The sequence below is a fragment of the Elgaria multicarinata genome, chromosome 10 (assembly GCF_023053635.1).
Source record: "Elgaria multicarinata webbii isolate HBS135686 ecotype San Diego chromosome 10, rElgMul1.1.pri, whole genome shotgun sequence".
In the NCBI taxonomy this organism is placed as follows: domain Eukaryota; kingdom Metazoa; phylum Chordata; class Lepidosauria; order Squamata; family Anguidae; genus Elgaria; species Elgaria multicarinata.
This window is the reverse complement of record NC_086180.1, coordinates 77,831,475-77,848,637: the sequence shown is the minus strand read 5'-3', so window position 1 is coordinate 77,848,637 and position 17,163 is coordinate 77,831,475.

Here is a 17,163-nt window from a genome sequence, read left to right as displayed (position 1 = left end):
GGCACATCTACACCAAGCAGAATATTCCACTATGAAAGCGGTATATAAAAGGCAGGAGCCACACTACTGCTGTATAGCGGTATTGAAGTGCCCTGACAACTGTTGGGGCCCATTGACACATACCACTTATCGCTTCCACGCCACTATATCCTGCTTGGTGTGGCTCCTGCCTTTTATATACTGCTTTCATAGTGCAATATCCTGCTTAGTGTAGATGAACCCAGAGTTGTTTCCCCCTCTGACAAGCCATGCTTTCTGGGTTCAGACAACGCAGTAAGCATACACCACAATTTAAATAATCCCCTATGGCTGATTTTGATCATGTGAACTGGCCTTATATAGGGGGGCAGGAAGTGTTGAGGGAATAAATGATCCCAGCAAAGGTCCTGACTGGGCCACATCTTAGGTATGAATGAGTTGAACAATGGAAAACTATTAAGTTCAGTATGTGTGAAGAGGGAGCAAGTGAAAGTTCCTATCAGCAATGGGACAGGGGAAAAGAGGTCCACTCAAATTTGCATCAGGCAGGATGGATATAGGAATAAACCACAGAAAATAAACCAGACCAAGGAACTCCAGGATCAAATATAGGTGGGAGGAGGGATAATGTAATACCCTATCTAAGACATTCTTGCTGCTCATTCTAAGTAACCCTATCAATTTCAGGAAGCTATTCGATAAGGCATGCTTGGGTTTAGCTTATGTATATTACAAATTTTGTGAAGATGTGCTTTTCTTTATGTTTTACTTGATCCAGACTATAAAGGCTCCCCATTGTGTCTTAAGCCCATGATGCCTAAGCCACAGGCAGTTTATAAAAAATAATGAAAAAGAAATTTTCATTACTTATCCTGAAGTCATCCACTGAAACTGATGAGCTGCTTTAAACAAATTTGTCAAGCCTTTCTAATTGTAATAAAATGATTGGAAACAATACTATTTGCGATTTCTCCCCTCCCCACCCACCCCTCCCCTTTAACTCATGCTGCTTTCCAAGTGAGGGTTCAATTGAACCTTTACGGAATCTGAACGGCATTAGGATTTTTGGCACCCAGTCCGTGCAATATGTGACAGCAAGACCAACATAACCTAATAGCCTTGTATAACCAGAGCTCAATAACCTCTTATTTTATCAGAAGCTCAATTTAACTGATTTTTTGCTTGTTCCCTTCCTAGGGCTTCAAAAACAGGCTGGCCAGCTGGTTGGCAGGCGACAATGCATGGCGAATAAATGTGTTTGGCTGGGTGGGTCACAAGCTGTGCAGACCTGCTAAATATCATTCATTTTGAAGATTTGTACTCTGCCTTTTGGTCAAAAGATCTTCAAAGCAGCTTACAGTAAATGGTAAAAATACAAAACAAAACTCCACTGTTCCACAAATAACTCGGCATCCCTTAATTTTCTAGCTGATAGATGAAGCCAGAATTTGTTGTCCTTTTGCTTTGTAGTCCCTGGGTAACTAGCATTTGGAGCAAATGTACTTTCTGACAGGGAAACAAGGTTCTCTGCCTAATGGATGACACCAGACTGGTCTTCCCCTTGCTGTGAAGTTCTTCCTGGGAGATGGGTGCAAATACCTGGCGGCCATTAGGCTAAAGTAGAGTCTATACCATCTGCCTAGCCCTGCCCATTTCTACTGATACACACGCAGAACTACCATAATGGAGCACACATGCTCCCACAATGGCACTCCTGTCATTGCGGGAGACTTCACTCGTGTGTGCCCAGTGAGTGCTGATCGCAGAAGCGGGAAAAGTTGCAATCACCCCTTCTCCATTGCGAAAAGGCTGTAGGTGTAGATTAGGCCTAAGGCTAAGAGGAATTAGGCCTCCTTCACAGGACCATTCAGAATATTGGCAACTTTGGAGTGGTTGGGGAACAAGCAAAAATCACAGCACTTTTGGATTTGGGAGTACTTAGGGTTCAATGAGGTGGCTGAAATTGTTGTTGTTTCGTTTCTTTTCCCCACCTTTTGAAAACTTTTGCTCTGAGTAGCAGCCTGGTTGCTGTTCCATTTTAAAATGCAACCAGAAGAAAGCTCCATGGAGGAAGTCATCTTTTATTCCCAAGAATCCCCCTGCCAACGATACTGCATAATCACATAGTGTCATTGCCAGGGACTTAGTGGCCCCATTTTAAAACTGAACGGCAGATGGGTTGCTGAGTGCAGCCAAGCCCTTGCTTAGAGTGGCAGTTTAGCTGCTTTTTTAAAAGTTAAAATCACTCCGCCAATTTGTCAAAAAGTAAATGCACCCAGCATCAGAAAGTGCAGCAACAACCCCCACCCAGTGGAAGCTGGTGGCTCCAATGTCAGTGGAGCGCTGAATCTGCTCTGGGTGTCAGCCAAAACCAGTCAGAACTCTAAAGGAACTGTCCAAGGAGAACTCTAAAGGAGCTATTGGGCCGGTTCAGACGACACTCTGGGTTTTGTGGTTAACGTAACCACGGCCAGCTGTGGTTACGCTAACCACATGCAAAATGGGTGCAGACAACACTTTTAACCCTTTTGTGGTTAAGTTTGCCTTAACCACAAAAGGGTTAAGTGCAGCATCTCAGTCTTCCATGGGCAAATATAGAGCCGGAAGTATAGAGCGGCCAAAATTGCCGCGGCTGCTCTATACTTCGGGCTCGGTGCCCATCAGGGATGTGCTGGGAGGAGGGCGAGGGGTTTTAATTTAAATGCCCATCGGGGTGTGTGGCTGGGCTGGAGGAAGGGCGAGGGGTTTATTTTTTAAAAAAAGCCTCATTTCTGTGAAGGAGAGCTCCTGCACTGCGTTCTGTCCCAAAAATACATTCAAAATGGCGGCTGCGACATGCTCCGGCCTCCAGGCACATCGCGTGCTGCGTGTGTGTAGAATGAGGGGGTGGATCCCCCTGCATTGGGACAGAAGCCTAACCACAATGTGGTTAACGGACCAAAATCTTAGCCACGGATGCAAGCGTACAATCTCAGTGCTGTATTTTGATTCTTTTGAGAACAGAAGGAACAATGTGAAATCTCTCCCTTTCTGATGACATCAGTCTGAACTGGGACATTGTGAAGCACCTTGGCTGACTCCTTTAGAGTTCTGTCTGAAACCCGGAGCAGATTCACCGCCCCACTGACACTGAAGCCACCAGCCTCCACTGCCCTCACCCAAAATGTGCCCAAAATGCTTGGCAAAATATCTTAGACTTCTTAGGCAGCAATCCTATACACATTTACTTGAGAATAAATCCCACTGAATTTATTGGGGCTTAATACTGAGTAGATATGCATTGGATTGCACAGCTAGGCCATTTTTGATGCTTCTGTGACTCTTATTCTTTTTTGCCACACAGTTGCTTGCTAGTAGGATTATCCATGAGACTTTCCACTTTAATTCAGATGGCAGCCCCTGTCTGCTCTTTTGGTCTCAAAGGAATATAAAAGCTAGAAAAGGACTTGAGATTCTACTTAAAAATAATCTCTCAACATGTCTTAATACGACGCTGTCAAAAATTCAGCCTCCTTTGAAGTTACCACTGTCAAGTCGTTTAGATAAATAGTTAGTGAAGGAGGCAGGGACAATGAAGATTCATTTCTGTTACTGAGAACTTGAAAACAATAACTTCATTAGGGAGTTATCTAATTATGGTGTTTGATCCAGAGTAGGTCAAGCTCACTGTACTTCAGTCCAGGGAACTCCCTGCCACCTGCATCAATGGTTAATCCCAGCCTGCCACTACACTGCCACAAACACACAATACAACATGCAAGTTCAAGTCTATGAAAAGCCTAACAGTACCTTTCATGGCATAGTCCTTAGAAATCCAAAGTCCAAATAGAAGAGAGTCCATGTGCAGAGTGCTTTCAAAGTCCCAAACGATGATAGATCCAAACAGGGAGGGATTTCATGCATGAGTCGAAAGATTATCCTAGCAAAGGCTCTTCGCATTTGCTCCAGCTTATAAAGGGAGGTGTAGGCCTGTTCAAAGCAACTTGGCAGACAGGGACTCAGCCCATAAATCATGCCTGTATCCAAACTGGGCAGCACTGCTCAATCCACCAAGATAACCCTACAATCTGAGTGACTCCTTCAACAAGCCCCCCCTTTCTAAACACTCTTCACTTTCCCAGGGAACTCTACGGCTCAAGGCCGGAGGGTGTGTGTGAACTCTTTCCCTGAGAATCCTGACAGAGATAAGCTTGCACAGACATTCCAAACTAGTGCTAAAAAATCTAACTACAACTTGCTGAAACCTATACCTGACAGGTAGTACGAATTAAGTTCAATGGGACTGATTCTCTAGTAAGTGTGCATAGGATTGCAGCCTAAAAGAAATAAAACACAAGGTACAGAGAATTGGTAGGTTTGATTGTCTTGATTAAGTTGATCATTCCCACCTTTTGGCCATATCTACTGAAGAGCTTCCATATCTACTAAAGAGCTTCCATTCCATCTCTACTTAAGAATTTCATTCCACAGCTCTTAAGTAGATAGTGGCCCCAACTTTTAAGTTCAACCTGGCAGCATTTATTTCCACTCTTTAAAATAGCCTTTATAAAGGTTAAATAGAGCTTCATTATACCCAGCTTTAGGAACAGGGCTATGAGCACAAGCCAGATAGCAAAGTTCTGGACAGTGTATAGCAAATCTTTGTGTGCTGTAGAGCGAACCATTTTTGGAATGTACTGGCGGTTCAAAATAAGGCCAACTCTAGAAGTTAGCAAGGCTGGGCATTTGCCAGGACCCCAAGAACAACGGGGTCCACCACTGCCATCTCACTTCTTTCTTTGCATATAGCACGTAACAAGGTCAGAGGCAGCATGACACAGTCCTCAGTTTGCACAACCTGCCTCTTCCAGGTTAGTCACCTCCTAAAAGCACTTTGCCCATGTGCCTCCATAATCTTGGATCCAACATTGATTCAAAAGTAGATCAGGTTATGGCTTTGTAGTCTGCTGTTCCAAGAAAAAGGCTCATCAAAAATCCTAATTTGTGCACATAAAATAACCTTCTAAATTGTGGCCCGTACCAAAACATATGCATGACATCCAAATAAAGAAAAATGCAGGTGACCAGTGATTTCCCTTCACTGCTTTTATAAGAAAATTGGAAATGTGGAAACTACTATTTCAAACTTGCCTCTCTCTATATATTTTTAAAATGTCCATTTACACTAAAACATTTTTAAAAATAAGTGTTCAGAGTTCTGATTAAATTTGAACTGCTGGCCATGACATATAGCAATGAGAGAAGCAATTTCCAAAGCTTGGGGTGGGGGGAGCCATATAAACGGAAGGGATTGACATTATGAAGTATTAACAGGATGCTAAATTGCTGCATATCATATTTGCAATGGGCAGTTTACAATCTGTTCATCCTGATGGATTTAGCACAAGGGAGTCGGAAGCCCTGGCTCGGCAATTTCTGTCTGCTGTTGGTAATTTATGGTGAAATTCTACCCACAAATAATGTGTCAGCACAGAATGAATTTGGGACCCAGCTCTGCCCAAACAGCTCCATTATGTTCTCAGGAGCAGTAATGAATGGGAAGTAAGGAGAAGTTGCAGTGGAGATAATGAGTCTGAATACTAATGGTTTGTGCTTGTGCAAAAATAGGATTGCAATTTATCAAGTATTACCAATCCATTTGGTTTCTCTAATGAGGGTTGTGTGTGTTTTTTAAGATTGCATCGTAAAGGGCCAAATAAGAGCTAGTTCTACATTTCTAAAAACTTGCCTATCTATCTATATTTTAATGACTATGTCCATTTAGATGAACACATTTTTAATAATGAGTGTTTCCCAAAGCTTTGGAAATTCACCCTTTAAGACCCGCATCCCAAATGGAAACATTTCCCATTAACTCTAGTCCAGAGATCTCACATGCAGCAACAAATTTCATGCCTCTGTTCCACAACAGAATCTCAGCACTGATGGGCTAATGGAGCAGAAAGTGGAAGTGCTGTTCTTTCCCGTGGAAGAAAGTATCAGAGCAATGTACAATACAAAACAAAAGCTGTTTCTCTGCATGGACATTCCTTGCTGGATTAGAGTTTATGCCCACAAATGGAACAGAAACATCTTGAGATGCTGAAACAAAGATTTTATTTGCAAAAAAAGCCCAACACATTTTGGCTTATTTTTATTTTAAGGCCTTCTTCAAGGGGTTATAAAAACATCTGCAGAAAGTCCTGAAATAAAGTCTCCTACTAAAATTCACTGGCATCTAGTAGGAGACATTATTTCAGTAATATAACCCTTAATTAGACCATTTGGGCCTGCAATTTTGCAGAAATGGCACTATTTATACCCGCCATTTAGCACAAAATGGTGATTTATGTAAAATGCTTGCCCATGGTTTTTCGCAAAATGGCAGCTCGCAGGTGTACGGGACGTCATGAGCTTTCACTGGGCACTTGCTAGCCTGACCACCAGCTCACCCCACACGCATGCCCAGACTGGATAAGTGGCAGGAGTCCAGCAAGTGGCATGCAAGGCATGTGCAGGTGAGCTCACCTATCCCTACTGTCACCACTTGCCACTCCTGTGTGCCTCTATGTGACTTCAGTCAGTTTGCTTTGCCTTTGACCAATATTGTCATATAGCCAGGGATCGCAGGGCCAAAGTACTGGGACTTTTTGATTAGCAGGGATAATGACCCTCCAAATGTAGCTCCAATCTCACAGAAGCTTGGATTGGGGTGGGGATATCTTTCCCCAGACAATCTATAGTTTTGAGCTCCCTGTTGTAATGCAAAGAATTTTGGGGCGTCCCAGCATTGAATGAACAATTAAGACCCATTAATTTTACAACATATTTGCTCTTATCCAAGCTGAATGCTACTAAAACTAGGAATGTATGAATCCGTAAAATTTGAGCTCACTAAAGTTTTCCAGATCCCATCTCAAAGCTCATTACAATGCAAAACCATATCAGATTGCAATCTTTGTTTGTCTTTTTCACATGAAAATCGGGTGTGTGTGTGTTTTTCAAATATGTGCATCAGTTGTGTGCATCTCTGAAATGTATGCATTCTTCTCCCACTGATTAAAGTATATTTGTGAGCTTTTTGTAAAAAAAAAAACAAAAAACTCATTTTTTTCACTTGCATTTTTCAAATCTACGCATTCTGTCAGTCACATTTTTTTCATCTGAAAATCACATTGCAATCTCGAAAGTGTATGGACTTCGACAGCAGATTGGTCTGTGTTTGGTCCAGCAGGTGCAAACTGGGTAAATCTGGATAAAAAACAAACTGAAATGATTTTCTCATTCATCCCTAGCTAGTACTGGTTTGTTGATATGCAGCTGTCTGTATTTTTGGACTTCCTTTGGGTGTGGCTATGGGGAGTTATCATGATAAACACCCACTGCTACACCATTTGTTTTGACCAGCCTAGACAGAAAACCAAATGCTTCAGAAAAAAAAACATACAAGAAAAAGGGCAACTTTATAAATTACGAAGTAGGAATGCCTTTTATTTATTTTTTTAAAAAACTTTTTTTAACTATTGGCTTTCAGAGATTTTGGAACATTGACCCAGATCTAGTGAAAGTGAATCCTGCTAAAGTCCCATCGAAATCAATACAACAAATTAGTTATGACACATTTGAGTCCCATTCATTTCAATGGGACTTTAGTGTGAGTGATCTGGACCATAGTTTTAAAAGTTGGCCATCTTGTTATTGAACATTTCATGCACCTTTTATCATGCTCTGACCCATGCTTGGTAGCAAGCACCTTGCTCTTGAGGAGCAAGAAAAACAGTGCATCTAAGCAACTCTGGAAACGCATCGATCAACATTGTGTCTTTGTAATTGCGCATCTTTCTCGTAGCTATAAGAATGATTTATGTCTGCTTCTTTGTATATCCCCAGCGATTTGAAAAGGTGATTGTATGCAGCACTTCATAATCCACATACGCAGTATGCTTACCAAAACTCATGTGGAAAGCTGTTTTTGCGTGTGGAAATGGATGCTTATCTAAACTTCCCAAAGAAAGGTCACCATAAATTATTTTGCCTCTTTTCAACAGATGCTGACAGTGGTTATCAAACATTTAGAAGGGCACTTGGCAATCTGTGGCTTTAAAAGGCAAATGGCAATGCTGGGCATAATTTATTGATGACCTACATTTATAATTATATCCCCCATCAGGCTGACAGGGCACAGCATAGCTTTTCTAGCCTGACATTAAGAAAATAGGCATGCAACCCTTTCCCCAGCAATATCATCATTATGGTATGGTATCGCAGAGCCATATGCAAACTTGAATCTGTGCCAAGCATGTTACAGATGGGGGCTTAAGAGCAATGTAGAAGGTTGTGGGTGGAGGGGCTAATGTCTCAAAACTAACTGACTGACACATCCAATTTTACATTGCTTGTAAAAGTAATGCTTCACCGCATACAGCTATGACTCTATATAACGTACAGCACGTTACCAATCTCCCCGGAGTCTGACATTTTATATTTCAGCTTCAAGCTTCCAGCTTCAAAAGCATATTTCTCTCTATGTTTATTCCCCCTTATCATTTGTACCTATTAAATTTAATTTCACTGCAGTACAGGTCACAGCAGGGACCTCGCTGTACTCCCAACTTTTCTCATCTGGCACCTGCTATGATTTGCAAGGGGAAATCCCACAGAGCCAGGGTATGTCGGTTGTGTGGTAATAACTTTCCTGGAGCATGATGGAGGATGGATTTACAGCCCAATCTTGTGCATGTTCACTCAGCAGCAAGTTCCATGGAGTTCAATGGGAGGAAAGGGCAGGATACAAATGTGGTAAAATAAATGATAAAATACATTTTTTAAAAAAAAAGAGGTAAGGATTTTAGCTTAAAGTTGCAATTTTAAGTATACTGATTTGGAAACAGATCACACTGAAATCAATAGGACTTATGTTTGAGTAAATGCCATTGGAATTAAGGGTATAACCTGGCGTTCTGTACTCTTCTCAGTTGCTAGCCAGAAGACAATTGGTTGGATCCAGACTAACTCATACTTAGAGTAGACCCTTTGAAATTAATTGAATTTAAGTTAACTTGTTCTCTTGGTTTCAATGGGTTGATGCTAAGCATGACTTAGGTCGTAGCTAGACCTAAGGTTTATCCCAGGATCATCCCGGGTTCGCCCCTGCCTGAGCGCTGGATGCCCTGTGTGGCACTTAGATGAACAGGTTTGACACCAGGACAATCCTGGGATAAACCTTAGGTCTAGCTACGGCCTTAGTTTGCCTCCAACCCATGGTGAAATGCAATAATCAGGGCGACATGTATATCCCCTGATGTTAGTCCTCAAGCTTTAGTACAGGAATGCAGAACCTAGAGTCTAGTAGGTAGAGATATATTCTCTCTGAGCCTGAAGATGGAGCTTCATAGCTATCATGTCCATCATTCAACAGCACATCTACTCTCCGTGAATTTACCAAACTCTTTTTAAAAACCTGTTTGATCCAAGTGTCCATCATGACATCACCTCACTATGTAGTATGTGAAACACGCACACTTCCTCTAAATGTTTTGAGTCACGATACTTCTAGGATCTCGAAATGTTATCTCTGTGGTGACCTGGACTGACATTTATCCTGTCTATTTGAGGGTAGCTGAAACTATCTACATTCTGTGCTTGTGCCCTTGGATTGTGAGTTGCATTTCCAGATAACCTTCCCCATTTTAGCAAGGAGATAAACTGTAAATGCTGCTATGAATCCCAACCGTGTTATTATAATTTATTTGCATCTCTACCACACCATTCCACTTCAAGGCCTCTGGGGTAGTTCACAATGTGAGAGAATCGTAAAAAGGACACCATGAAAAACATTTAAAATAACATTAGAATTTACAATTAACAATTCACTTTAACAGCAGCTGCTACCTCAGAATTAGTCATTCCTCATGTCCCAAACACCTTCTGGAAGAGGAAGGCCTTAACTAACCTCTTAAATCCTGGAGGGACTGAACTTCAACTGGCTGGCTGAGGGACAAGATGGTGCCTCCTGTTCCACTCAGAGAAACTAATTGGATTGGCAGTTGGATCTTACTAATGATGGGATAGTGTCCTCCATTGCACCTGAGGGGAAGCAGGTTAGGGGACACAGGGCAGGCTGTACACAACAGAGGGGAAGAGGGAGGAGTCAAGAGGAATGACCAAGAGGCTTCTGCCACTGCCCCCCTGCAGCATTTACTGTCTGAAGCAGTTGCCTCACTCTGCTTATTCAACAGCAAGAGAGCTCCATGGGGCAGGGGGGGGGGGTCACCACTGAAAGGGTTTGTTCTTTGTAGATAACCTCTGATGGGAAAGTTATGAGGAACTGGACTTCTCCAGAAGATCTCAGAGTATGGAGAGCCTTCTATGGGACAAAGCACTCTTTCAGGTATACTGAACCTAGATTGCTAACATTTAAACAATCAGAAGCAACATCTTGAGTTGACCCTGGAAACTTAACTGGTAACTAATGAAGCTTCCTCAACACTGGTGTTGCGTTCTCTGGAGTCTGCTTTGGAGCACTATATCCATTGCCTTCTCTACTCTGTCAGGTGGTAAGAGAAGACAGCAGAATGGTGAAATATGCCCTCAAATCAATAGAGGGCATATTGAATTTTCTTTTGTTATCTTCTGGTTTCCCACCCCACCCCCAACACCGGGCCCATGCTTGCTAATAACAACAAAACATGTTTTTAGGAATACAACTGCTTCAACAAATTGGTTACCTCCTGATTAGCAGGTTATAGCCATAGAAGCAGAAGTTTGTTGAAGGTGCAGAGAACCTGAGGGTAATTCTTCTATGATTGTTTTTTTTTTTTAACAAATGCAAACTGTAAGCAGGCTGTGAATACATTTGACAGTTTATATCAGCCTTCCCCAACTTGATGTCCTTCAGATGTGTTGCACAACAACTCACCTCCTCAGCCAGCAATGGCCTTGCTGGTTGGGGACAGTGGGAGTTTTAGAGCTCTATCACACCAGCGTTATAGTCTGCTGTCATGACGAATTGCATGCAAAGGACTCCGATGACACCAACCATGTCCTGCTGTGATTGCAGTTGTTCCCCGCCTCCTCTTAGCAATGTATTTTGGTGCGTGGAAAGTCCAGTTCTTCTGGTAATGCGAAAGCTCATGGAAGGGGGAGTTGAATGGAGGCGGAGTTGTCCAACTTCCAGCAACCAATAAACTGTAGGGGAAGGTACAAAGGAGATCAATGGGCAGAGGTGACGGCGAAAACAAGGTGAACCTCAGTGGGATAACCGCAACACTACAGGAGAGGTGTAGAGGCTTGGGATGTACAAGCGCACAGGTGTAAGTTTGCAAGCTTTCATACGCTATGGAAACGAAGTGGGATAATTCAAGGGAAAACCAGGACAAATGTGTAGGTGTGATGAAGCTTTTAGACTATCACACTTGGATCACACCAAGTTGGTAAAGGCTGGATTATATACTTATTAACTGCTTGATATGTCAGGCAGCAGGAATTTCAAACCTGAAGGTCTGAAGATCAAGCACGGGCTCCCTGCACTACCAGAGCGGCAGTTCAGAGGAGGGAGCTCCAGGTGGCCTTCTACACAGGACCGGCCCTCCCATTAGGCAGAGTGACTGCCTCAGGTTGCAGATGCCTTCCACCACTCCCCCTGAACCGCTTAATTTCATCTGCTCCGCATTCTCTAATCTACGCTGCTGCCCAGAAGTAAAGTGGAGGATATTGTCCCATCACCAGTGTTAAAGTAAGATTCAGCTGCTAATCCAGTCAGATTCTGTACATAGAATATGTGGCGAGGAGGGTCTTGTCTTTTGCCTGTGGCAGCAAAATGTCTTGGGTCAGGCCTGCTCCTACATGAGCTGCAACGTCCTCTGGCCATTAGAGTCAAGTGATGCCAGAGGGACAATCTTACATAAAACTCCCAGATCTGTCGCATTCCCTCAGGTTGACTTTAGTTTGGTCTACCTGGTGCCTGACTAAAACCCGTCTATGGCTGCCCACTTCTGTCTGCCCGAGGCATTTGTTAGAGCGCCTGACATATAGTAATATCATTCCTGCTAAAGAACCCTGCCTATTGGATGTCCTTGCTTTATACATTACACCAGCAAATAAGCATTTTCTCATTTGTGAGATCATTATCTAATCCTACCCAGCCTCGTGTGTCCAGAGAACTCAACTCCTGTCATGCAGGCTGGGCTACTATATTCTAGAGAGGGAAAACAGTGTCATGGATTTGTGCTCCCAGTGTTTCAGGGGTGCAGAAGGTTTAACGGACTCAAAGATTAGTTTATCGATCAGACCTACTGCCCAGGAACAATATGGATTTGTATTTTCTTTTTGTCCAACTGCTCCTGAAACATAGTTCCACATTAATTATCCTCACTGCCTTGGCTAGAAGGCAAATGCAAGATGTTTCAGATACATGACACGCAGGTCTAAATCTGTCCGTTTTAATTATTCAGGAGGAAAGCCATGTCATTGGCGGGGTTAAGGTTTAGTTTACCTGCTTGGGCTGATTTGTTGCAGTGGAAAAGTTCCCGTTCAGGGATCAGAGAAAGGGCCTCTGTTACTTGCCAAAATCTAGAATGGCCTGCAATTGGGCTTCCTAATTAAAAATAGCAACTGATTATACTTTTAAAATAAAGCTCTATGAAATCATTGTGATATCATCCAAGTAGACACAATCTACAACAGCTTTCCCCAACCCGGGAACCTCCAGATATTTTGTACTACAATTCCCATAATCTCTGACTTACAATGTAACATTAATATGTACCCCTAAACCAAGTCTTTGAGCCCCAGTAACTATGCAGTGAAGAAATTGTATAGCATCATGTATTAATAAACATCTACATCTAAGAAATGAAATACAGTATTTTCTAAAGTATTTGTTTTAGCATGTAAAATGTTTTATAATCTTTGCTTAATCATCCTAAATACAATCCACTGCAAGTTAATTATCCTCACTACCTTGGCTAGAAAGCAGATGCAAGATTACAATCCATTAAGGCAGACTAACATCACATCTGCTTTACTGATTGGAAAGAAAACTGAGAGAAAAGGAGTGTTCACACAACTCCCCCACATGTTGAAAGCAGATTGTGGAGTCATGCAGGTTAGCTCCACCCCCAAAGATGGCATGTGCCTCACCTGAGTGCTGGGTGGCTGTATGAAACAGCTCTACCCATGTATGGATGTATTCATGTACAAGTTCTCCATGTCTGGGGAATCCTGATTGGTCCCGGATTCTCCCTTGAGTGGAGTAACCCAAATGTGTACTCCAGTACGAATGTAGAGCTGCTTCACGGATTGCTCACATGACGTCATCTGCCTCTTGCGCATCTTCCACCCATTCTGGCCTTTGTTGCGCCGCAAAAAACCCCAGAAAAAGCCCGGTTGCTGCTCTCTCCTACCGGACTGAATGGGCCTCATTACTTCCTGTTTTCAGGAAGCGACGTTGGAGTGACGAGAGAAGCGACGGGAGCCGCACGTTTCGACCTAGATATGATGGGGGCCTCTGTCTCCCAGGCAGAGGTCAAATCTACATGCTGACTCTGAAATGTATCTTCATTTGGAGGTGAGGCTCTTTCAGGATTTCAACACAGTACATCCCCTATAAAGTGACAGAGGGGGTAGACACAATTTGGGATCCATCACGCCTACTTTTTTTCCCAGGTATGATCTGCGGTTTCCACCTCCATTTCATTAGCACATCAAACGCTGGTCCCTTTCATGTGCCTTCCTGGTATCGCCATTGTATCATTGAAATCTCTTTTCACTTCTTCGCTCTTCCGCTATTGTGCTATTGCACCCACCCCACCTCGTCCCCTTCTCCTTCCTCCTCCAATTCATTGATTCTTGTGGTTGGTGGTCATTGTGATGGGCATGGGCACCTTCCCCCCACCTTTCATTTTGTTGTTTGGCGTTTTAGCAATTTAGCATTTCATTGGCTAGATGCCATTTCTGCCTTTAGAAGTAAGATGATGCTCCGTTCTGCACGGGGTCTTTGCTCGCACTCTCGCCCTCCCTCCCCCTTCCTAGTTGAGTGGTTGAGAAGTTCTATGGACTGGAGGAGAACCGCCCGCCCTCCTCTTTTGTCAGCAGGAACACCCTTCAACACCCCCATCCCCAAGAAGGGATGTTCTGCAACAAAGCGTGAGGACAGCAATATATGAGGACAGAAGGGTGGTTTTATCCCGCGTGGAGAAAAAATACTGCACTTTCCCTGCCCCAGAAAAACATGGAAAATGGAGGGGAAGAGGTGATATGACTGCAGGACAGGGACAACGTCATGTGAGAGTCATAGGGCAAAATGGTAAACAAGAAAGTGCAATAAAACACTGGTGTGATGGAGCTCTTTGTCTCTCTCAAAGTGGGAAGTGGGGCTTCTTAACAGATCCTCTCAGGAGAGGCACAACTCCACTCCTGACACCTCCTGTACTAATGTTACTTGATAGTATACCTATCATACGATATTACCCATACCAAACCTTCCCACATCTAAGGTTAACGGGTATGAGTTTTAGATCAGAGAATGCAATTGACAGTGCGTAGCCCTGCCACTGTATTTTCAGAAATTATCTACTGCTTGAGTCGCATTTCTGTGCCACTTGTCTTTGCATTCAAGGAGCAGACTCAATGGCAGCAGCTGCTCTGATCAGGTGATGATGTTGCTGAAACTGCCCCCCATCAAAAGAGCAAGGGGAAATGGGTTTCTTTTCACCAAAACCTGGGGCCCTGAGTTTGATTCCATGTTGTACTGCTGCAACAACAGGATAACAGAAACAAGATCATTTTTAAAAAAATTGTGGCCGAATTTTTGTGCCGGAGACTTTTATTAGAGTAATTTACCAATTCGAATGCAAATAAGACCAGACATTTATAGGACTAAAGACATACTAAATCATCAGCTCCTTTGTCTTTATAAACTGTACAATCCCAGGAGCATACATATTATAAATTATACCCCAAAACATAAAACAGCTCCATTTTCTCATCTCATCTTGCCTCTGCACTTCATTTCACAGATATGAGATCCTGTTGACTGCCTTCCTAAATGACTGTTTTGAATCAGTCAAGTTAGTTTTCCTCACACAGACTTTAGAGAATGGAAGAAGAATGACTGCATTCGGACGATCATATTTTGGCTTAATAAATCGAGATATGAATGAGCCACTTACCAATGCATGAAGTTCCTTTGACTCAGGGATCTATTTACTTAAAAGATCCAGGGAACAAGCACATAGGATGCAAATTTGCATAAATTGTGCATATTTATGTATAGAGATACAAATTTGCAAATAATTATTAAGGTTCATTTAAATTGCACCAAAGGCAAGGCCAACCAACTAATTTCCCATTGAAATCACCCTGAATAAAATTTGTTTGCAACCCATCCCTAAAATCACCCCAAATCAGTTAGTTGAATTCCACTTTAATTAATTTGTCCCCAATTGTTTCCTCATATATATATGGATCCAGTTCAAAATCATTTTCCCCTTTCAGTTGATAATTAGCCCCATTCATCAGTCATCATTAGCCACTAAATTACGTTCAAAATGAATAAGTCCAGGGCTGGGCAACTTGTGACCCTCCAGATGTTTTGGTCTCTGATCCCTCACCATTAGCTATGCTGACTAGGACTGATGGGAGTTGTAGGCCAAAACATCTGAACATTGCCCACCACTGGTGTATACAATACTTTTTAGATTGGTGAGTTCTTACTATGGGATGAGGGGATTGGACTGGCAGCTGGTGAAACCCACCCCTCTTCCCTGCTTGACTGCCATGCACTGATTAACTTCAGTCCCATTGATTTCAGTGGGTCTGCTCTAAGGGCTTCTCTAAACAAGTGACTTATAGCATGCTTGTGACTGGCCCCTCACAGAGGTGTGCAGAGTGATTATATGACGTCTTCAACAGCCAGGACTTCTCCCACCTTCCCCCACCCCCATCCTGTTTTCAAAAAGATCAGAGGTAAACTGGACTAACCACTTAATGGCTCAAAATCGGCAGTGTGTAAAGCTGATGTTGCGCTCTGAACTTGCCAAGGAAGGACTTTCAGTGTCTGCGATTGGAGGGAGAAGAGGGTAATTTTTAGGATGTTTTAACAATGTATATTATGTTCTTAATTCAGTTTTATGTATTTTATAATTACTGTTGTTCCCCGCCTCGATCAAAATGGAGAGGCGGGTAAGAAATTATTATTATTATTATTATTATTATTATTATTATTATTATTATTATTATTATTATGCCTCCCTGCAAGAAAGGGAGACTGATCTGATCTGTCACCCCATGAGGAGCACCCCTTTAAGTTCAATGGGGCTTACTCCGAATTAAGTGTGCCATGGGGGACATAGAGGGTTCTACAAGACCACAATAAAAAGACCCTTCATTATGCTAGATTATAGTTGTGCTAGGTTTAAATCCAGTATGATTCTTTTTAATTATTTTCTTCTTCTTTCTGTTGGGTTGTGCTAGTAGATCCCCATGTGTCTACTCAGAAGTAAATAAGTGTTCAATGAGGCTTGCCCTCAAGTAAGTGTGCTGAGGCTAGCAGACTTACAGCACAATCTTACATCTACTCAGAAGTAAGTCCTGGTCTTCCTGGGGGCTGTGTGGAAACAGACAAAAACAAGACTCCTCACCCCATCCCACTCCTTTGCGCACATGCTAGGGAGCATGGTGTCGTGTACTGTAGCGGCTCCAGCTTTCTCTGGGAGATGAATGAGGCAAAGTGCTAGGCAATTTACAAAGCTTTATTGCAAGCAATAAACACTTCTGTAACACAAACTAGGCACCTTCTGTGAAACTCCCCCGTAGGCAAAAACTGTGCAAACTAAGCAAGACAATTGTTGGTTCAAAGAAAAGAAAAGGCTTTTCAAATATCTAAAACTTCAAGGTGGTTGATGCGTGGGCGATTTCTCATGGAATCTGTCCGCCTGTCTCTTTGCCACTAACCTCGCTGAACGTTTTAGTTTCCGACGATTCCTAGCATCAAGTAAGGTTTCTGAATGCTCACCACTGGAAGTTGACTCCCTGTCCACTGAAGGCATAGAATTTGGCCTTGAAGAGATAGATTCTGGAGGGGGCAGATTTCCATCTGAAGCCTCTCCTGTGTGAACCTCTTCCCCCACTGGCTCTAACTGCCTGGTGTCTGGCTCAGCGTCTTCTGAGTCTGAATCTGTTTCTGATTGATTACCTGCATCACTT